Source organism: Fukomys damarensis, unplaced genomic scaffold, assembly GCF_012274545.1.
Source record: "Fukomys damarensis isolate Sample0158 unplaced genomic scaffold, DMR_v1.0_HiC HiC_scaffold_16, whole genome shotgun sequence".
Classification (NCBI taxonomy): domain Eukaryota; kingdom Metazoa; phylum Chordata; class Mammalia; order Rodentia; family Bathyergidae; genus Fukomys; species Fukomys damarensis.
The window spans coordinates 114,700,880-114,722,940 of NW_022900928.1; positions in this window are offsets into that span (position 1 = coordinate 114,700,880).

Sequence of the window (22,061 nt, forward strand, 5' to 3'; positions counted from 1 at the left end):
TGCCCCAGGGTAGTAGGCCTTAGAACAAAGTTTGGAGGGTTGGCCCAGCTTTAGGGGAGTGGCGCCATAGCCTCAATTGTACTATGTATATTATTTTAATCAGGTCAAGTTTGTTGTATTGTCCATCCATCTCAATTGTACTGATGATCAGTATTGTTTGCGGAGTGACAATGTTTTTGTTCAACAGGGCCCAGTCTCATTGGCATGACTAGAAACAATCCTTCTGGGTAAAATTAACTGACAGTGTGTTAAGAATGACTAATATTAGTGGTCAAGGTGAACAAAATAAACTATATGTTTGCATTTCTGACATCATATTGGAGTAGTGGAAGAAACAGTATTCTTTACGACATAATGAGTGACTAGGTTATCTAGTGCTGTATGCATAAATCTTGGGCATAGTTCACACGGTGAAAAGTTAATATTCTTTAGACTTTTTACTCAGTGGCAGTGTGGCCTTTAATAAAACAACAGTGGTACCATGATTTCTCACATCTTCCTCTGCATCCATTGTAATAAATTGGTAAATGTATTTCCTCAAGTTCTATGAGCCAATATATTAAATTACACAAACTCAAGGGGAAGAACTTACGATTGACATCCAAAATGGGGACTGTCTTGGGAGGTTGAGTTATCAACCTGTAAATTGATGCTACCTCCAGGTACTGTCAGAACTGAAGTGAATTAGAGGACACCTGGCTGATGTCCACTGCAGAACTGATTGGTTGCTGGTAAGTGGAAATCCCCATGCACTTCTTTGTAACCAGAATGACTGATTGATAAATGAGAATAGAAAAAGCACTTTTATGTTTGCTTTTGCAACTGGGGATTGAACCCAGGGGATTGCCCATGCTAGGCAAGCACTCTTTCATTGACATACACAACCTGTACTTTGTTTTTATTACTATATTTTCAGAACAGGTAATGTTAGGTAGGTATTTAGACATTAACAGGACTGAGGGACAAAGTGGAGTCCAAGATAGCATGTGTTACCTGTTAAGAAAAGAAAGACTTCAATGTATGATACATTTACAATCATTTGTTAGGTTTCAGACCCTAAGGGATCCCACAGAGCACAGTGGTGTCTTATGGTTATACATTGTACACATTCCATTTAATATCTGGCCACCTGGACATTTAAATCCAGAACAAGGCATACAGCACTCTTGGCTGCCACAGGTTACAGCCCAATCATATTAACAGAGATGAGCCCAAGACAATGCCTACCAGGTAAAAGAAACTAGCACACTGGGTTAAGAGCCAAAAACTAGGAACAAAGGACAAAAGTTAAAATGAGAGGGGAGATAAATAAGGACCTTTTCTTCCTGGGAAGAAGAAAGGCTAGATTAATTGACAGTTCCTCTCTAAACACCAGGATTGACTTGCACAAAATTAGAAATGCAGAGTAAACAGCTTCTTTTGAGTCAGCTAAATAACTGATTTTCTTTAGACCCTGAACCCACAAAGTCACTCTAAAAATAAGTCCCTGCTGTTTTATTTACCAATGTAATGCAAAAAAAGAAAAGAAAAAACGCAGTGGCATCTCCATTTCCAGAAACCTCTCATGGTGCACCGTTAGCTTTTTTCTTCTTGTTTGCAATAAACATTTCCCTAACTCCCTCCTTTTTGTCTGAGATTTTATTCTTCAGTTCTGTGAGACAAGAAGTTGGATTTATATCAAATTAACTCTTTCATTTTCAGGAACAGAAATTTCTTTAAGTCCCTCCTGCCTTGGGCTTGGACCTGTTTTAAATTAAGAACTTACTTTTCTCAAATCCTCTTTCATAAATTTCTTAAATGATTAAAGCTCCAGAGGAAACACTATTGTAAAAACAATTGGATGATGTTTTGCAATTCCAAAGTAAATTCTAAGTAAGATGTTGATAAGCACCATAATTATTGTAGTTTCTCTGAAGCACAGGAGTAATTTTTGCACATGTAAAAATATATCCGAACTTTCCCGCCTTCTTGTTTAAAGGTGTAACACTCTTTTTATCTACTTTCCAATAAATTCTACCTAGAGTTCTACATGGCCTCTGTGTCTTGGCTGAATTCTTTCCTCGAGGGCACAAAGGACTGAGGACCTTTCTTGCTGGTTTCTTACTGTTTTCTTGCTTCATCAGGACTCAGCTTCCTGATACCAGAAATGCTAATTTTAAAGTTATTTGCTCCATTGATCTTCTAAGGATAAATTGCCATTAACTTTTTTTTTTCTTGGTAATGGGAATTAAACTCATACCCTTCTCACTGAGTTACATCTCCAGTTCTTTTTATTTTTTTATTCATTTTGAGAAATAATCTCACTAAGTTACCTTGGCTGGGCTTAAAATTTCCATCTTCCTGCCTTAGCTCCCAGAGTGCTGGGATTACAGGCATGTGCCACCAAATCCAGTTTACTGTTAACTTTTGAAAATAAAGATATTAATATATGCTTTATAAAAAGACAATAAAATAGGGCTGGGGATTTACCTCAGTTGTTTCGGTGCCTGCCTCGCAAGAACAAAGTCTTGAGTTCGATACCCAGTACCAAAAAAAGACAATAAAATAAAAACATATATCATCATCTTTACCACAAGCTGAAATATGTTTGTAGTTTTTGATGGTAAATCAGAATTAATATGCATTATCACAAGAGCTGTATTTAAGTTTACAGCTTAATAAGCATAGAACAGAACCGCTATCACAATTAAGGTAGGGCTGAGGATTTAGCTCAGTGGCTGTGCTGCCTACCTTGCAAACACAAGGACCCAAGTTCAATCCCTGGAACCAAAACAAACAACAAAAAACAATTAAGGTCAAGTATATATAGATATGATAGCACATACAAATACATTTTTGTAGAATATAAGATTAGACTGACTCATTCTTAAATTTGTAAGGTTAAGGTATTAAAGATTATAGATATATAGAAAAGTTTTTTCCTGCAGTAAATTGTCATAGACAATTGGATATTATAAAGTGTAAACAGTTTGATCTGTGCAAGTCTAAAGAAAAAGCAGATCACTAAGTATAAAGTATTTAAGCATAGGTAACACAGTCTTTATAAGGCAAGCATATTTTAAACTCAATTTGTAATGCAACAGAAAGCCAGTAAAATAGTTTCAGTAGTGGTATGATGTACTATGATAGCTTCTATGCAAACATAAATCAAGACCTCCATATCCTGTTAAACAGGCAACAAAGAACCCAACCTTGCAATATGAATTCTACACAATGCACTTCTTTGAGGAAAAACTTATGGTGAAAAACACCATGAGCCAGGATAGCAACAAATGTGTATAATTGCAACACTTAGGGAGGCTGAGGCAGAAGGATCAGGAGGAGTTCAAGGCCAGCCTGGGTATATAGTAAGTTCAACAAAAGTTTGGAAAACAAAATGAAACCCTGTCACCAACAAACCACATTTTTAAATAAGGAATTCTAAATAGTACTTAACAATACTTTTCTATATGTTAGTTCTTTGTGTACTACTTACTATAAGTAGTTTATTAAAATACTCATGATAGCAATAATGGTAACACCACCAGTGTGTCTTCGTGTTGAAGTATATTAGTTCTACTCTGCAAACTGCCTCTTAAAAAGTTGTTCTTTTTTTCCTCTGGCCAGCATTGTAATTATAAACTCTTACACACACATATACACACATACACGTACACGTATGCACTCATATACCTTAATTGACTGATGACTGCTGGTGTCTACTTGTAGAAGAAGAAATTAGATAAACACTGGTTCCATGACTACCGAATCCATGATCTTCACTAGTTATTTAGAGCCTGGACCATCTGATGTACTTCAGATAATACTGTGTGGGCCAAGGACTTTTTGATTGTGTTCTTTAATTAAAAGTGGAGTAATATTTAACTTGCAGAAAAATAATGTTTGGCCAGAGAATAACAGAATCTAGCCTAGGAGTTTTGCTGCTATCTCAAGGATATTCTGGCAGAAGAAAAAGGAAAACATCCTGTATGATATCTGACTCACCATGCACCCTTCTTGTCTGCTATCCTACTAACCTCTTTTCCTTCCTTTAACAACACTTTCAAGCACTGTAATTCTCTAAGGTGGTCTTTGTTTTGGTGATGATGGCTCTCCCACCACCCCATCTTCTCAAGGTGCTGATATAGTGGAAAATTAGAATTATCAGCCTGTGAAATGTCAGATATACCAAGTTTGTGTTTCCTAAAATTGAAGAATGAATTCTTAGGAACAACAGAGATTAGGAATGGGAAAAATTAGGCTTGGGGATTTAGCTCAGTGGTTCTGGTGCCTGCTTCACAAGTGCAATGACCCGAGTTCAATCCCTGGTACCAAACAAACAAACAAAACAAAGAATAGGAAAAAAATTTATTGAGAGAGGTAGCTCCTGAGAGACAGGAGGGGACCTTCACAGAGGAAGTTTTATAGAGCAAAATCATGAAGTGGGTACAACATGGGTCAAAACTATGATAAAGCAATGAGATTACAAGAATAACCCTTTAGGTAATATTTATCTAATGGGGAAGTAGTTCACGTATCAAGCATACATGGAAAGAACAAAGAACTTTTTAAGAAGGGATGTATTGGGAGGTCCTGGTCACACACTTGGTGACTGGTCTAGCTAGACTTTATTGGACCAGGTAATACCAGTTATAGTATAATCTTCAATTTATTTCTTATCCCTTGGGAGGGATGTAGAATGTCATTCTATGTATTGAGGCCTGGTCTTTAACTGATGTGCCTCCAGCCACAACCTCCAGCTGTACTGTGTTCTCATTTGCACTTAGCCCCTCGAGGGCCTAACCCCATCTGGCTGTCTATATTTCTACCTAACTTAGCTATCTGTGATAGTACTAGCCCCTTGGATAAACTTGATTTCCTTTCTACCAACTCTCATCTCCCAAGTATTGACTTTCATGTGGTGAACAGACAAACTGGAGTCAGGTAAGATGCTTACAAGAAATTTTGGATAAAAATATCATACTTATTAGTTTACAAGGTTTGGTGTGTTTTAATATAGCAAAAGTAAAATTTGTTTTTGGAAATAAATATTTCAACTCATGTAAATGAAGTATGGGAAGAGTAACTTTAAAATTGTTAATTGTTTTAAAATAATAAATCTTATTATTTTCCAACAGGACTTTACAGGGGCTAACGGCTTCTTGCTACAATATATTACTCATTCTGCTTAAGTGAAATTAAGAATATCATCAAATATTTTATAAATGTTTATAGTTATAATCAATGAGCCATATTTAATTTAAAAACTAAGTAAAATATAATAAAAATCATTTATAAAGCATGTTTTTATAAGAATAATCATTTCATAGTTTTTATTTGGAGACATATTACTGGATAGATTTTCTTCAAAATACTTTATTGAGATCAGTTGTAAGGTATCTGAAGAATATAAATTGAAAATATAGATAGCCCCTTAAGATTTGAACTCAATCTAAAAATTATGCTCAGTGTTTCTGTTACACATCTGTGCTAGGACAAGGAGTAACCAAATGTTCAAATACTAAGTACTTACGGTTAATCAGAATGTACTAGGAGGGAATTTACTAATATTTCTTGTCCCTCACTTGTATGGATGACCTTGCCTAAATCATAATGAGCAAGGCTATTCAGTCATATTCCCTTTTCAATTACCCATTCCAGGAAGAGACTGAAATTTATTCAATCATTAGAATTCCTTAATGCTTAGAATTTAAACAGAATAGACTAGATAGAAAAGATATTAAGTATCAAATCCAGAATGAAAGAGATTTGTTTCTGTTTACTATGAAACAGTAATATGTAACAGTTTCCTAATGTTGTACCTGTTTAATTTTTTTTTTTCCCAAACTCGGGACCTTGTGCTTGCAAGATAGGTGGCGGAACCACTGAGCTAAATCTCTGGCCCATACCTGTTTAATTTTTAGAAACTTGATTTTTCTGTGCAAAATAAATTTTCTTTGTTTTGTATAAAAAAAGTATTTTGAAAGATTTCTGAACTATTTTTTTTTTTTTTGGCCAGGTGATATAAGGAAATCTAAAAAAAAACATGTTCCCTGATTTTTAACACATTCAATATGAAAATTCTCAGAATAAGAGAGAAACACTTTCAAGAATATCTGTTCTTACTTAGGAGGTAAGAGAAGCAAGATGATCAAATAAAAGCCAAAAATTAATTTCATTTGTAGAAAAAGTATAGAGGATATATTATTTAGCCTTGAAAAACCTTGAAGAGTTTGGAATTTCTAAGTGAAGAAACTGATACAAAGAGAAAGACTTCTTTCTTTTCTTTTTCTCTTCCCTCTTGTTCCTCCTCCCCTTCTCCTTCGTGTGTGTGTGTGTGTGTGTGTGTGTGTGTGTGTGTGTGTGTATTGAACCATTGAACCGAGGGTACTCTACTACTGAGCTAAATTCTTAGCCCTTTTTTATTTTGAGACGGGGATTCCCTAAATTGCCCAGGCTGAGCTCAAACTTGTAGTAGTCTTCCTTCCTGGGATTATAGTAGTGCACCACCACACCTGACTACATTCTTTTTAAGACTCTTGCCTATAATAATAACACTTAAGAGGCTAAGGCAGGAAGATCGTAAGTTTGAAGCCAGCCAAAGTTACAAAGAGAATTCAAAGCCAGCCTGGACTACATACTGATACCCTGACTAAAACCACAAAAAAAATAAAAAAAAAAAAAAAGTCTCTCCCTCCTCTAGTGACCTGTAGTGATGAGATATCAGAGAAAAGATTATAGAATTTAAACATTTCACTGCAAAAACATCAGAGACAGAACTGTCAAAACCCACAAAATTTGAACATTGCCCTCCACTCCAAAAAACATGATGGCATTCATCAACAAAAACTACTACCTTTCTTTCAAAGGCTTTCATCTTTTTAAGAATATTGAGATTTGTAGTGGATCTCCTTTACTTCTGTTTCTATTTTTGAAATATCTGATATAGTATACTGATATGATATAGTATATTAGATACCAGAAAAAGCCCAGTTAAAGTAGATCTGAATCCTGTGACCAAAATTTTATAGAAAATCCTGAAGAAGAAAATGAAAGATAAGAAGATTATTAAAAAGACCTAATGACTTTTTAGCTTAAAGTAATAAAAGTTGTGAAAACAAATTATCAGATTTAAGGATAGTTTGGTTTTAACTGAAGTTATGCATTGATTTTTATTTTATTTATTTACTTAGCTTTTTTGAGACAGGGTCTCACTATGTAGTTCAGGCTGGCCTTGAACTCCTAGTAATCTCCTTCATCAGCATCCAGAGTGCTGGGATTGTAGGTGTGAGCGCCACCAGCAATATGTTGGATTTTACAGTGAATAATAAAAAGTTAAAAGTTTACTGGTTTGAGACTGTAGCAATGCAAAAAAATGATTTTGATAGTAAGACATGATGATCTCAATCCACATTTTCCCCAGGGCTTCTCTTCATGCTTTGATATTTAAATCATTCTCTTTTAGAACTTCTACCTTGTAGCCTTTGCTGTTCTCTTTTCTAGTAATTTAATTCTCATTTGCCAGTGATTTTTACAGTTTTATATTGGCACTTTCAATGATGTCAAGAAAGTACATCTTGAACATTTTCACTTTGTATTGGATCTTGATTGTATTTTACATTGTATTTTCCAAAAGACCACTTTGATACTGAAAAATTAAGAATGATCTGCTGTATCTTGGGCTGGGGATTTAGCTCAGTGGTTCTAGCACCTGCTTCACAAGCACAAGGTCCTGAGTTCAATCCCCAGTACAAAATAAATAAATAAATAAAAGAATGCTCTATCTTTCTAAACATTCTATAAGTGGCTACATTTTAATATGAAATATTATCTTTGCAAAGTATATTATTATTTCATTCTTAGAAATCTTATTATGGTATTCTTAAGGCATAATAAATTTTGGAAATATATGCTTAGACTAGCAAGTCAATTGTTCATCTCAAATTTTACAAAAAATGAAGTAGAAAAAAATTGTTTCTCTGTTGTTCACATATAGCCAACAGTTTTCAAGTATAAAAGATTCTCTCTTTAATTCTTTTCTCTCTGATAGCTTTTTTTTTTTTTTTTGTACCGGTGATCGAACTCAGGACCTTGCACTTGTAAGGCAGGAATGGCACCACTGAGCTAAATCCCTGGCCCTGATAGTTTGAATTGGTAAAAATGATTCAGCTATTTTTTTTATTTGATCTTTGTTGTATGTATGTGTAGGGAAAAGGTAAGCACAAAGTATGACAATTTGAAATGCAGTTGTAATTATGTGAGGCCAGATCTGCCACCCTTTAACCTATCTCCTTGGCATAAGGACTATTTGATCTGAGGACAGTTGGGAAGAGCAGATATGAATAACACAATTTGCCCTCCCCCTACACCAGAGCAGGACATGAGTTCACAAAGACAAAGGGGTCCTCCTTTCTGTACCAAAAAGTACAAATGCTGCTCACTAAAGACAGCTATATACCCTTATCAGCCTGGAAATAACAACAGAGGAATCGGTATAATGATCTTTACTATCTAGCATTTACTAACCATTTATTTGCCTTTCCACAGTTTGCTACCCCTAGAGACTCAAAATCTTTTTCTTTGATTTGTCACATTTCTAAAAGTTTATTATTCTTTACTGAACATGCTATATAAACCTGAATTCAAAGCTATCTCTTTAAAAATTACTCATTCCCTAGGTATGGCCTATTTACATTTGAAATATACATGTTATTATACTTTTGCTTATTTTTCTCTGTTAACCTATTTTTTGTTACTGGAGCATATCTCAACTAAGACCTCATGTATCAGTGTACCAGTCAGTGCTCTCCAGAGAAACAGATCTGTTTCCAGATTTAATAAAGCTGTTTCCAGAGGAACAGACTTGATGTGAATGACTTACAAGGTAGGCTTACAGTGACCACCCAACAGAGTCAAGTGTGGAAGAGTGCAAAAGGGTTGTCTGCACATAGGAAATTTGAAAGATCCAGTTGTCCAGTCACAGATCAAAGGCCTGAAGCTCACTATAAAGTCCTGTGCAAGTCTGTATCAGGAACCCAAAGGGTCTGCACTACAAGGCTAAAGGGTCTTGCTAGAATCCAGGAGACAGATATCCCAAGCGGAGGCAAAAGCTGGATTGTCTTAAAAAAAAAAAAAGTGAGCCTTCTTGTTTTCCTTTTGTTCCATTAAGGCTATAAGCCTATTGGTTGGTACCACTTACATCCTGGATGAGTCTTTCATTTTCAGGATCCATTCAGTCACACCCAGAACCGTTCTAAGCTAATCAGTTGGGCATTTCTTACTGAAGTTGACACAACAGTTAACTGTCACAAGGCAAAAATTTTTTTCTCCCATATGTAATAGTGTGTATGTAGAGTCAGAAAAATACAGCATTGGTATCAGTCTTTTTACTAGGAAACACATTTCCGACATAATTTGAAGCTATCTTTTCTAATTAATACTTAGTTATTTTCTGTTAAAGACATGTACTGATTCATTTTGAAAATTTTTCTTGGTTAATTTTAATTTTTAAATCAGGTTTAATGAATGAATTAAGTTGATAAAATAAAAATAGAAAGCCAATTTAATCCCATTGTACTAGAAGTTGAACTCAGGGACTTATCACGTAGCTGCATACCCAGACTTTTGGGGGGGGTTGGTTTTCTTGAGATGGTGTTTCAGTAAGTCATTGAATTGTGTGGGTTGGGCTCAACCCAACTTTTTGCAGTCTTCCTGCCTCAGCCTAGAAGAGTGCTTGGATTACAAGTATATACTACTGTGCTCTGCTGCAATCCAATGATATTCAAAAATAATTAAGAATGCAAAGTTCCATTTGTAATTTCAAATACCCAATTCTGTTGTTGCTATTGAGGTACAATTCATATATTTGTCTTTATTTAAAAAGTTTTTCTTTGCATTGAAAGAAGCATCTTCATTAACTACATTACTGTTCATTTGCTTGTGTTAGAAGCCGAGCACCTGTTGGCCAACAGAAATTTTTTTAACTAGAAAAAGACATACTCTGTTTCTGCTGTCTAATGCTTCTGTAGTATTCGCATTTGGTGCATATTGAGCCCTTTTTGAAGCATCCATTTGTTAATTGTTTCTTCATTTAGAATTTTGTGGACCTTCTCATTTGTTTTAGCAATGGAGACCACATTTGAACAACAACTTTTGTTGATTCCACTTTTTCCATAATTGTCTATCACTGACATGTTTTTGCAATATCAGCAGTGGTTCATCAATTTCTCTAGCGCATGGTCTGTAAGAATTTTTTTACATTGGTCTCTGGAAGGCACAAAAATCTTGTATTACATACTGTTTTTCTAACCTTTCCATTAATGAGCAACAAAGAAATATCATTGTATAAGGATAAGGCATTATAGAAATAAAATATTATCAGGATGCAGTGATGTGGTGCATGCTAGTAATCCCAGTTACTCTCAGGAGGCTAAGGCAGAAAGATTTTAAGTTCAAGACCAGCCTGGACAACTTACCAAGAGCCTGTCATAAAATAAAATAAAGACTAGGGATGTAGCTCACTTTGAAGCCCTGGATTTAGACCTCACTACCACCAAAAAGAAAAGAGAAAAGGAAGAAAGAAAGGGAGAAAAGAAGAAAGAAAAGGAAAAGGGGAAGGAAGAAAAGAAAGATTACGTTTTAAAGCTTTTGTGGGGATTTTTTTGCTTATGTTCCATATTTTTAGATTGTTTTGAATTTTTATTAGTACATGTTTACAATATATAATGATCACATTTATTGTAGGAAGTCGGTACATATTCATAACAAACACATCTGAATTCTCTTCACTTTCCTTTCCTCTCTCCTCCCTCACGCTTCACTTCATTTCTTGGTGTCTTTCCCATTTCAAAATGATTTTCAGTTATTGTTTGCATTCCTTTGAATTAAATTTCTCAGTAAACTCAATTCCCCAGTACACTTAATTCATGCTTATCAAAATTTAGTAGATTTCTAGAAACTTAGCAGTATATAAAATTACCAAATGATTTAAAATCTCCTAATGGGTTTTAAAAATGTAGGTATTACAAGAAAAGTGCATGAGAAAAAATTATGAAAATGATGGACCATGGTAATTGCCATGTCTTTCTTCCAAACAATATGTATGGAAACTGCAGTCACCTGTTATTATTTTACTATATCTCTCTGAAACATTCAAATTCATGAGAACATAAATGATAGGTATCATATTATGTAGAAAGAATCGTAAATTATGGATATGAATGTTGGGGTTTTAATTAGGGTTCCCTCTCACTAGAGAACTCATAAAACTAATCAAGTTAAGTTTTTGTTGCATCTCCTTGTCATATTGTTCCAACTTAATTTGTTTGCTTAAGTTAAACACATTGCATTTTGATCTTTGCAGGAAAAGCAGTAAAGATAGAACAACTCGAGGACAGTTTGTCAAGTTCAGCCTACTTTCTTCTTACCCCTAATCACTTATCTTTTTTAGTCTTATATACAAATATAATTGATAATGAATAAGAGTTTACAGATTTGGGTATTTTCTCATGTCCATAATTATACACTACTACTTAGTGACTCATTAGTCTGTAGATTCATACAATGATAGGATTTATTCTTTTTTTCCTAAAGAAATCATGCAGTTGAACTTGCAATTGGACTGCACACCTTTGTAAAACAGCTCACCATGCCCAGGCTCCTTTTAAAAGTTCTTCTGTAGGAAGTGTTTTATGCATAACTGAGTGCTGGGGATTTAGCTCAGTGGTTCCACTGCTTGCCTTGAAAGTACAAGGTACCAAGTTTGATCACCGGTACCAAAAAAAAAAAAAAAAAAAAAAGGAGTGAATCCCTTTATGCATAACTGGATTTGTTGATGCTTATTGTATAATTGCTCCCAGGACTGCATGCATGCTAACAGTATGATAGTCTGAAAAATCAACTGAGTCAAGTATGTTAAGAATCCCTGGGAGGGCTATTTTATGAATAAACACCACCATGTGATTTCATGCGTGGTCTACAGTATATTTACAGTTTGTGTACGGAGTTACAAATAAAACCAAAGTCAGTTTCAGTTTCTCAGTGATGGAATTTGAGAAAAGTGTTGAAGATATCCAGTGATCATATAAGACACTAAGTTTAAAAATCCTTCCACATAGTCAGTATTCCAGATGTGTTACAGGGAGACTGTGGCTGCCAAAGATAGCCAGGTCCTGATTCCTAAAAACCTGTGAATGTTATTTTACATAGTATGAGTTTTGAATAGGGATTAATGTTAAAATTTTGAGATGTAGAAATTATCAATTATTTGGGTTGGGCCCTAAATGTAATCATAAGTTTTCTCATAAGAGGAAGGCACAGAAGGGATTTATTTGCAGAAATAGTAGAGAAGTGTGATGAACTAAAAACAACGAGTTATGTACTTATTTATTCCTCTCTTTTATGGCCATGCTGGAATTGAACCCATGACCTCATGCATGGTAAGCCAGCATTCTATCACTGAGCTATACCCTGTATGTACCTATTTAAAGTAAATTTAATAAATTAACAATTAATGGCTCCTGCCAAAATTTTTCATTCAATTAGCAAGACAATTCTTTAAATTACTATTAAAAGTGAATTGAAATTCTCTATGTTATTTTTATTGAAGTTAAAAAATGAACACAGAGACAAATATAGTGCAGCACACTGATTATCCCAGTAATCTGGGAGGCTGAAGAAGGAGAACTGCAAGTTCAAGCCCAACCTGGGAAACTTACAATTTCTCAAAACACTGTCTCAAAATAAAAAGTTGAAAAGAGAAAAAAACTAGAGATGTAGCTCATTGTAAAAGCCTTGAGTTCAGCCTGGCCTCTGATGTAAAATCAGAGCCTGTATCTTTCAAGTCTTTCTATTCATTTTCACAAACTAGTGACCCATGTAATCATGATTTTAATTTAAATTACACTTACTGTATACTTTATATTTAATTTGCAAATTTATCTTTTTGCTTTGTTTTGTTTTGTTTTTTGAGGCAAGGTTTTGCTGTGTAGTTCAGGTTGACCCACAGGCATATGCTACCATGCTTATTTTATTCTTTATTTGCTTCTATTTTGTAAGGGGTATCTGTTTAAGGCATTTAGGGTTAGCCTTTCTGTACTTATGAAAGTCAACATTAGAACTTTTAAACCTTCATTTTCTCCTTTCAAAGCTATTTTAAAGTTACTAGATTGAAAATCATTCAGAGTCTATGAGGCTTAGCTGGACAATGAGTTTTTGTTCCTCTGTACTTTCCCACGTTCCCTTTTTCTTCCCATGTGTTAGCGTGCTGTCACTGCAACATGTCAACTTTAAAGGAGGAGAGGTTGTGTCTCAGAGGTCGTGGCCCATCATCACTTTGTTCTGTTGCTTTAGGTCTGTGTTATGCAGTATATCATGGGGGGAGTGCATGGCAGAGAAGGCCTATTTACCCCATGGCAGTCAGCACAAGGAAAAAGACAAGAAAGGGCTGGACTCCCAGTATCCCAAAGCACGCCCAGTAACCTGACTTCCTTCCACTAAGCTCCATCTCATAGAGATTCCACCACCTCTGAGTAGTGCCACAGACTAGTGACCAAACTAACATACACGCTTTTGGGAAACATCAAGATCCAAACTATAGTACACTATAAACTTCCTGTAATAGAATATGTCTTGAAGCCTGTGAAATTTCACAGTGCCTATATACAATTACATGTCATTATCAAAGGTATTCCCACATGCCTTTTTCTAGGATGTAATTTGATAAATCACAGCCTTTCAATTGTGTGAGTTAAGAATTCGTGGGTTGGACATGGTGGAACATAACTGCAATCCCAGCCCTGGAGGATGAGGTGTGTTTGAGGCCATTTTGGGCTACATAGTGAGTTCAAGGCAGCCAGAAGTACATAAGGAGATCTTGTCTCATAAAGCAAAAACAAATAAACAAACCAAAAAGTGGTTAAAATTCTAGTAGTTTGAATACTTGAAGTTTCAGATAAGATGATATTAGTTCTTACAAGATAGTTAACACAATATAAATTTAAGAAATAAGAAACAATGTACTATTCTTAGATGGTATAGACAGATGTCAGAAATGTAAACTTCAGTGGATGCAGATGTACCTCATTAGAGTCCATTTTTAGCATGAGTGAGGTACTGGGTTCAATCCTCGACACCACACATAAAAATGCACACGTGTAAATACGATATGTCTAATTCTGAAAACACAGCTATTTTATAACTTTCACCAGGAAAGATTTCTGGATCCTGAGTTCCTCTAGTGGGCATGATTCTTTTCTTTGTTTTTTGTTTTTTGGAGGTTTTTTTGAGACAGGGTCTCACTATGTAGTTGAGACTGATTTGAACTCACTATGTAGCCCAGACTGGTCTTGAACTCACAGAGATCCTCCTGCCTCAGCCTCCCGAGTGATGGGATTACAGGCGTGTGCCACCATGCCCAGTTTCATGATTCTTTCTTTAAAATCCATGTTACCTATCTTTGCTCCAGTGAGCAGTGGGGAGACTGTAAGGGGTAAAGTTTTATTTTTTCTTTAATCTCTATGTCTGTACTATCTAAAAGATAAGGATTCTTTTCTCCCCATACTAGTTGGCCTTATATATAGTAGCAGTGTTTGCTGAAATGAGTCTAGCTCCTGGAAGTGCTGCTTTCTGGGAGGAGATGTGCTTTTAACAAGAGACACTTTCTCAGGGGCTACTCAGCAAATGTCAAGCCTTTTAAACTGCTGCCTACAAAAATCTGACACTGGCAACATTAACCTTTAGAGGCCATATTAGCATTTACTTGAAGGCTGTGTTTTGCTGTGAGTAACAGGCTACCTCTAAAGTCTAATTACTTAGACTAATAACACAGGTTTAATAAAAATGTAAAATAGATTGATAAATTATCAGAAACCATAAACTCCCAGTTTAATACTCTACAGCAAAGAACATAGTCTCTAGTTAATTTTCTGCTTCCCAATGATCTGTGTTCACTTAATCACCCCTACAATCCAGTCAAATCCATTACAGCATGAGCTCTTACAGCTTCCAGACATCTTTCATTTTTCCCCAAATCCTCAGCTTCTCTTGTGGATTCAGGTTTTGCTGCATTAGCACATGAAAGCTTATTTTTAAAATGACATGTTCATTGAGCAATTTGCCCTATTTGATAAAGTAAAAAAATAGGAATCTTTGAATCAGAAGCATTTTAGTCAAATTTAATCTGTGTCTTCTAAGCCGTTTTCCATCCTTACCACTTATTTAAGTGCTGTGGAGCTTATAAAAGAGGGACAAGATTCCAGATTTTATGCAGCCCCATGGCCCAGACATGTTGTGAAACATTTAATAACACTGTAAAACAGTGTCAAAATGAAACATATGGTCAGCAAGCGCTGCTGAAGATCTGCTGAAAGAGACAGACATCGGCAGAGGTCTAAGGGAAGACAGCCCGAGTCAAGGCTGTGCTAGACTGCTGCCGAGACGACTAATAGAAGTGGATAGCTGTGGAGCTCTCTGAGCAACCATGGTGGTATAGACACAACCAGAAAAGGAAGAGGAATATCCACACAGAGAGAAGGAAAGAAAGGGAGGTGTGATGACATTAGAGACAAAAGCTCATAGATACTCTTATTTTTTTTTAACTTGGTACAAAAATTATAAGATAAATTACTGTCATTTGTGTTGTAATTCACTATCATTTTTATTTATTTGCTGCTTCAACTTTAGATAGACTGTAAAAATTTCAGGCAATAAAATAGAAAACTATAATTAAAAAATAGAGTGTATAATTTCATGTGATAGAAGGAAAAAAGCAATTGTAGAAAGTTAAAAACAAGGAGAAAATTCAAACTAAACAATTGACATTTTAAGATTTTTATAAATTATATTTGAACCATAGAGCTACCTCTGAGCTCTCTGGCAATTAAAGAAAAGTCAGGCATCATTATGTTTGTTTTTGTCTTTTTTTTGTTTTTGTTTTTATTTTTGTCTTGAGACATGGTCTCACTATGTAGTTGAGACTGACTGACCTATGTAGTTGAGACAGGGTCTCACTATGTAGCCCAGGCTGGTCTCGAACTCACAGCGATCCTTCTGCCTCAACCTCCCAAGTGCTGGGATTACAGGAATGTGCCACCATGCCTGCCTAAGCATCATTATGTTTTAGCCTTTGTATTTATTTTATTTTAGTTTTTTCTGTTTGTTTTTTGTTTGTTTTTTTTTTTTGTGGAACCAGGGATCAAACTGAGGACCTTGCACTTGCCAGGCAGGCGTGGTGCCACTGAGCTACATCCCTGGCCCCCAGGATTCTTAAATTGAATATTGTATAACATAATAGTGTATTAATAACTTCTGTGAACATTTTGTAATTTTATCCATAATATCTTTTATATGGAGGGTTATTTTTGGGTTTTGTTTATTTATTTTTTTTTCTTTTTTCTTTTCCTGGCACTGGGGATCTAACTCAGGACCTTGAGCTCATTTGCAAGGCAGGCACGTACCACTGACCTAAATCCCCAGCCCAGTATCAGGTTCTTAAAGAACTTTTTTACTAAAATGTTAAGAACTACTGAAAAGATGGCATTTAGTTAACACACTGCTGTTATGTATTTGTAGCATCTAAGGCCCAGAAAGATTAAGTCCAATGTTAAAATTAGGAATCTCAGATCCATGCTGGGGTTTTAGCTCAGTGGTTCTGCCACCTGCCTCACAATCACTAGGACCCGACTTCAATCCCCCATACCAAACAAACAAAAAAATTTGACAGTTAATATATTTTGTTTCACCCACATGATGTTTTCTTTTTCTTTGTTACTGAGGATCGAACTCTGGACCTTGTGCTTGCGATGCAGCGGTGGACCCACTGAGCTAAATCCCCTATCCCACGTGGTGTTTTCTAAAAGTTGGAAATGTCAACTTTTAAATTTTAAAAGACAGAAAAGTCCAGCAATATGGGCCTCCCAGTCCAGCACCACAGTCTCTACTAGAGCTTAGACATGTTTATCCTTGAAGCCAAACAAGTGGCTACTGGTATATCCCAGTACAGTTGAGCATCCCAATCTGAAAATCCCAAATGCTCCAAAATCTAAAACTTCAGTATTGAAATGGTATCATAAGTAAAAAATTCTCCACCTAACCTCATGATAAGTTGTAGACAAAATGAAGATGAACTAAGAAAGTATAAAATTATGTTCAGGAAACATATATAAGGTGTAAGAAACAAATGAACTTCATGTTTAGACTTAGGTCCCACCCCTAAGATATCTCATTGTGTATATGCCAGTATCTCAAAATCTAAAAAAATAAATCCAAAAAAACCACATTTGCACATGCTTCTGGTCCCACGTATTTCTTGTAAGGGTTACTCATCCTGTAGCTCCAATCTCTGCGTATTTCCTGTCTGGCTGCTATGGACATTTGTGTTGAGAGTATCTGCATAATTTCTTCAGGACTGATACCTGGGTCTAGTTTTTGCCGCAATTCAAATGGATTCCACTATTTCAGTGGTTCTCAAACCATTTGCCTGCTTAAAACCTGCTGTTATGCATTCACTGTTGCCTTTTGCTCCATTTGTCTTACAGTCTAGTGAGATTAAACGAATTTGTAGTCTATGCTGTTTGTTGCCTTTTTCATGAGCACATGCATGCATAATTATTTTACATTTTATACAATTAAGCAAATATGATACTTCTCGGGCATATACTATTTGCAAGGTATTTTTCTAGTTTTTCAATGTATATACATATATACCTATATATTTCTGCTAGAAAAAGTTTTATGATAATAAAATTTAAATGATGAAGTTAAATATATTAAAGTTTATGATGTTTTGTAAGAAGTGCCATGAATCCATTGAAATTTTCCGCCTAAATTTAGCCACCAGGTTCCCCAACCTACTGCTCATTAAATTATTTGTGCCTATTTATTAGTCTTTTATGTATAAGAAAGATAACTTTGGAAGAACCATGTGTATTTCTGCTTAATTGCAGCTCAATAGTAGCTGATATATTTCATTCTTCTCCTTCCCAATAGCGAATTATTCTAGTGAATTGTTTCTCTTACCTGGAATTCATACTCTTCATCGAACACTGGCTTTTCCATCACAAATCTATCCTTTCCTATGACACCCCTTCAATACACTTCCTTGGTTCAAAAATTCAGGGGGCATATTTGAGTTCTCTCATTTCCTCATCAATATCTCATCAAATACTTTGATAACTGTTAGCTTTATTTTCAAATATATTAGAAATTAGAGTCTGATTCCTGGTACCAAAAACAAACAAACAAACAATCATATCAGAAATCCATTAACTTGGCTCCATCTGCCTTACTCTTATTCTAATTGAAGCTACTATGATCTCTCCTGAACCCCTACAGTAACTTCCCCATTAGTTGTCAAATGTTTTTCCTTCCAATTCTGCAGTTCATTCTCCACAGAGCAGCCAGAGTTATTTTTTAGGTGCAAACAGACAGTGTTACTCCACTGTATAAAATCTTCCTGTGGTTGCTTCTCCCATTTGAAGTGAAACTCAAATACTTTATTTGATTTTCATGAGCTTTATAGTAGTTCTACTTCTGCCTCTAATTTCATTTTCTCCACTCTCCCTTCTGCTCACTACATATCAGCTACATTGGCTTCTTGCAGAAATAGTAAGAAAGCAGAGTCTGTTCCTGCTGTAGGGCCTCTGCATATCAGTTTCCTGAGCCAGCGACGATTTTTCCTTACTTCTTCATCTCCTGTTATTTTCAGGTCTTTAAACAAACCACATCCTTAGAGAAGCACTTCCTGATCATTTAATCTAAATTAATTGCTTCCCATCTTGTTTTATGTATTGTTTGCTGTCTCTCTATTTGATTATAATCTCCACTAAGGCAGGGGAGTCTGTCTCTTATTCACCTGAACACCTACCTAGCTTAGACACTTGTTCACCTAAATGGGTACCTGGCACACAGGTGGCCAAAAATATTGTTGAATGAGTAAGTGAAAAATGACTGAGAGGAAATAATGTTTAACACTCTTGGAATTTAAATACACTGACTCATGATATCCAGTTTGCTTTTTTGACACTCAACAACGGAATGAACACACTTGAAGTAGGTTGGTTGAATTTGAGAAATTATTTATTGTGCTTACATGCATCTTTGTGAGAAAAATTCAGTGGCTCATTTGATTTTCACTCAGAGGGTTTTGACTATGGACTTATCCACACAAAGAGCCATATTCTTACATAGATCAATCACATCATTTTTAAAAAATTAATTAATTTTATTGGTACATTTAAGGTATACAATGTAATGACATTCATCACTGGAAATTTACACCTTTACATAGTCCATCTTGATTCTTATTTTTCCCCATTTCCCTGCCCTCCCTTCAATCCCTTCACCCTGCCCTATCTACAAATACTTTGTTTCCATTTTATTTTTCTCATGTTAATTCCATTCCCATCTTTCAGTCTCATCGTTTTAACAGAAAAGAAGGGATGGAGGTGTAGCTCAGTGGTAGAGAGCTTGCCCATCATGTGGGAGGTACTGGGTTTGATCCCCAGCACCACAAGAGAGAAAAAAAGTGTATATTTGACAAAAAATAAATTAACAGATTCTTTTGTTCTTTTTTTCCCTAGCATAGTTCACTGCCTACTTTTAAAAATATTTTCTGCCTTCAAGGAAAAAGAGACTCAGAAGGACTACTAATAGGAAAACTTAAACTGCTTGGAAATCTTTAAATAAACTTTCAATATAGGTAGACAATGATTATTTTTAATCATGCAAATTCATAATATTTGACCAAAGGAATAATATAATACCTTAGTGATATGCAGGAAATCTGAAATGCATGCTAATACTTGAACTGCATATGTTTGATATGGCAGAAAAATGTATTTTTTAAAGAAAAGTCTCCAGAGATCTGTGTAATTTAACTATGAGAAATAATAAATAAAATATTTCCCTTTGGAGGAGATAGTCAATTTTTATTGAAAATGGAGAAATGACTTATTTTAACAAATATCAAAGTTAAGTTCATGAGTCAGGCAGAACAAAATATATCAAGTCATATAAGAAAATGAAATATTCCCTGCTGTAAAAGTAGGGAAGGCTCAGAAGATTCCCACAGAGTCAAGTAAGAAAATCCAAAAAGATTCCAAAAAAAGTCATTGTAAGACACATGCATTGTTTTGTCCTTAAAGAAAAATGCTTTCTTGCTTCATAAAACTTGTCTGAGCCTGTCTCTAAATCTACATGGAGTTACAACTTCTCCTGAATGTTGAACAGAATAAAGCAACTTTGTCTGAGAGATCTGGGAGTTATGAATAAGAAATCTCTAGATTTGTCTTGAATGCCAATGAATGTTAAATTCATAAGACTTACTAATAATAGCATTTGTGTAATACTTTATACTTATAGACACTTTCAAATACATTATCACATTTAGTTTTCAAAATAACCCTTGGGAAAATCAGAATATATTCAGCATTATTTTACTGATAGAGGTTAGGGCAGGCTCAAAGTCACTTAGTACTGAGCTAAAGAAAGTAAAATCCTCCCTGCAGCTTAACACCACTTTGCGAACAGTGTCCCTCATTTTAACACAGTACCTTGTTTTGCCTTCAGATGTCCTGAGAGACTTAACACTTGGAGTTACATTTCCACTGAGATATAAATGAGAGATTAAAGATTATTTTCTGGAGAAAATTTTGAGAAAGAGTGAGGGACTCTTTGCCCAGAGCTCCTGGATGGGTGGATGCCCTTCCTAGGAGATTATTGAAAGGGAGTGAAGCCCTCAAAGAGCAACTTGACATTATTAATATGGTAGGTCATCCACGGCCATCTGACCCCAATATATTGTTTTTGAAATTTCTAACCTGCGTTGATTTTTTGAAATAATGAACTAAGCCGTAGTTGAAATCTGCGAAGCGATGTATAAAATATGAAGAGTGAGTAGGAATTAGTGAGCAAAGGGGCAGGGGTAGGAGCTGTATATTTCTGATAAAATAGTGTCATACTACAAGCATGGCTTATAGCATTACTGTGTGCCAGAATAACCCAAGGAGATATAAGTTTCTTTTTTGTCTCCACACAAATAGAGAAATTAGAAGTACAAAAGATTTATTTTTTCCCTCCTTTAGACTCCTTTCTGTCCCAGATAGGCATTAGAATGAATGGAGGACTGGTGTTTGTCTTGCAGGGTTAAGAAAATTTTCTTTTGTAAGAGAAGAGAGACCAAAATGGGGGATGGGCTCTAAGAGCAGAAACTGAACAAAAGCTAAATGATCTGGAGGGGTTGGTGATAGGGATTCTGGAAATAGCAAACCTGCACTTCACCTCCTCATGACATATCATAGCGGTGTAGAAGCTCAAAGAAAAGATCCCAAACCCTCAACTTCCACAAGGTTCTCAGTACACAAGTGTGTTTCCAGGAGAATTGAGGCAAATTTTTATCTATTTTACATTTGCAGCTGGGATTCTTATTAAATAAAAATTATAGGAAGCTTTTGTTTTGGACCAAACTTCTGTATTAGGGTCCAGTAGATCAAAAACCAAAATGGAAACACTCATGCTATGATTGATTCAACATCACCAAAAGAAAACTAAGTTATCTGACCTGAGCTATAAGGAGAGATTATAGCCAAATTTCTCAAATAGACCAGTATCAGTTGATATGATAAAAAAAAAACTTTTCTCCTGTCAATCCTTACAAAAATAGTAACCTGGTATCACCTAATCAGTTATTTTTCTATTGTTGTTTCCTTGTTCTTGCCTTACAAGAAAAGTAATATTGAAATCTTGCTCTTTATTTCTTCAATATTTTTTTGTCTGTAAATCTAATTTGTTTAGTTCATTTAAAAACTTTTGTTTTACAGAATAAAATATTTCTTTATTAGTCACTTTTCTGTTACAGGGACAAAATAACTGAGATGCTTACAACTTCAAAAGAATGAGAGATATATTTTGGCTCACAGTTTCAGGGGTTCAGCCCATAGTTAGCTGACTCTAGGGCAGAAATAACATGGTGGAGGAAAGCTCTCAAACTATAGCAGGCAGAAAGTAGGATGAGAAGGAAAGAGCCAAGGTGACAGATGTATCTTCCAAAGCCATATTCTCAATTAACCCACTCATGAGAATAGCAC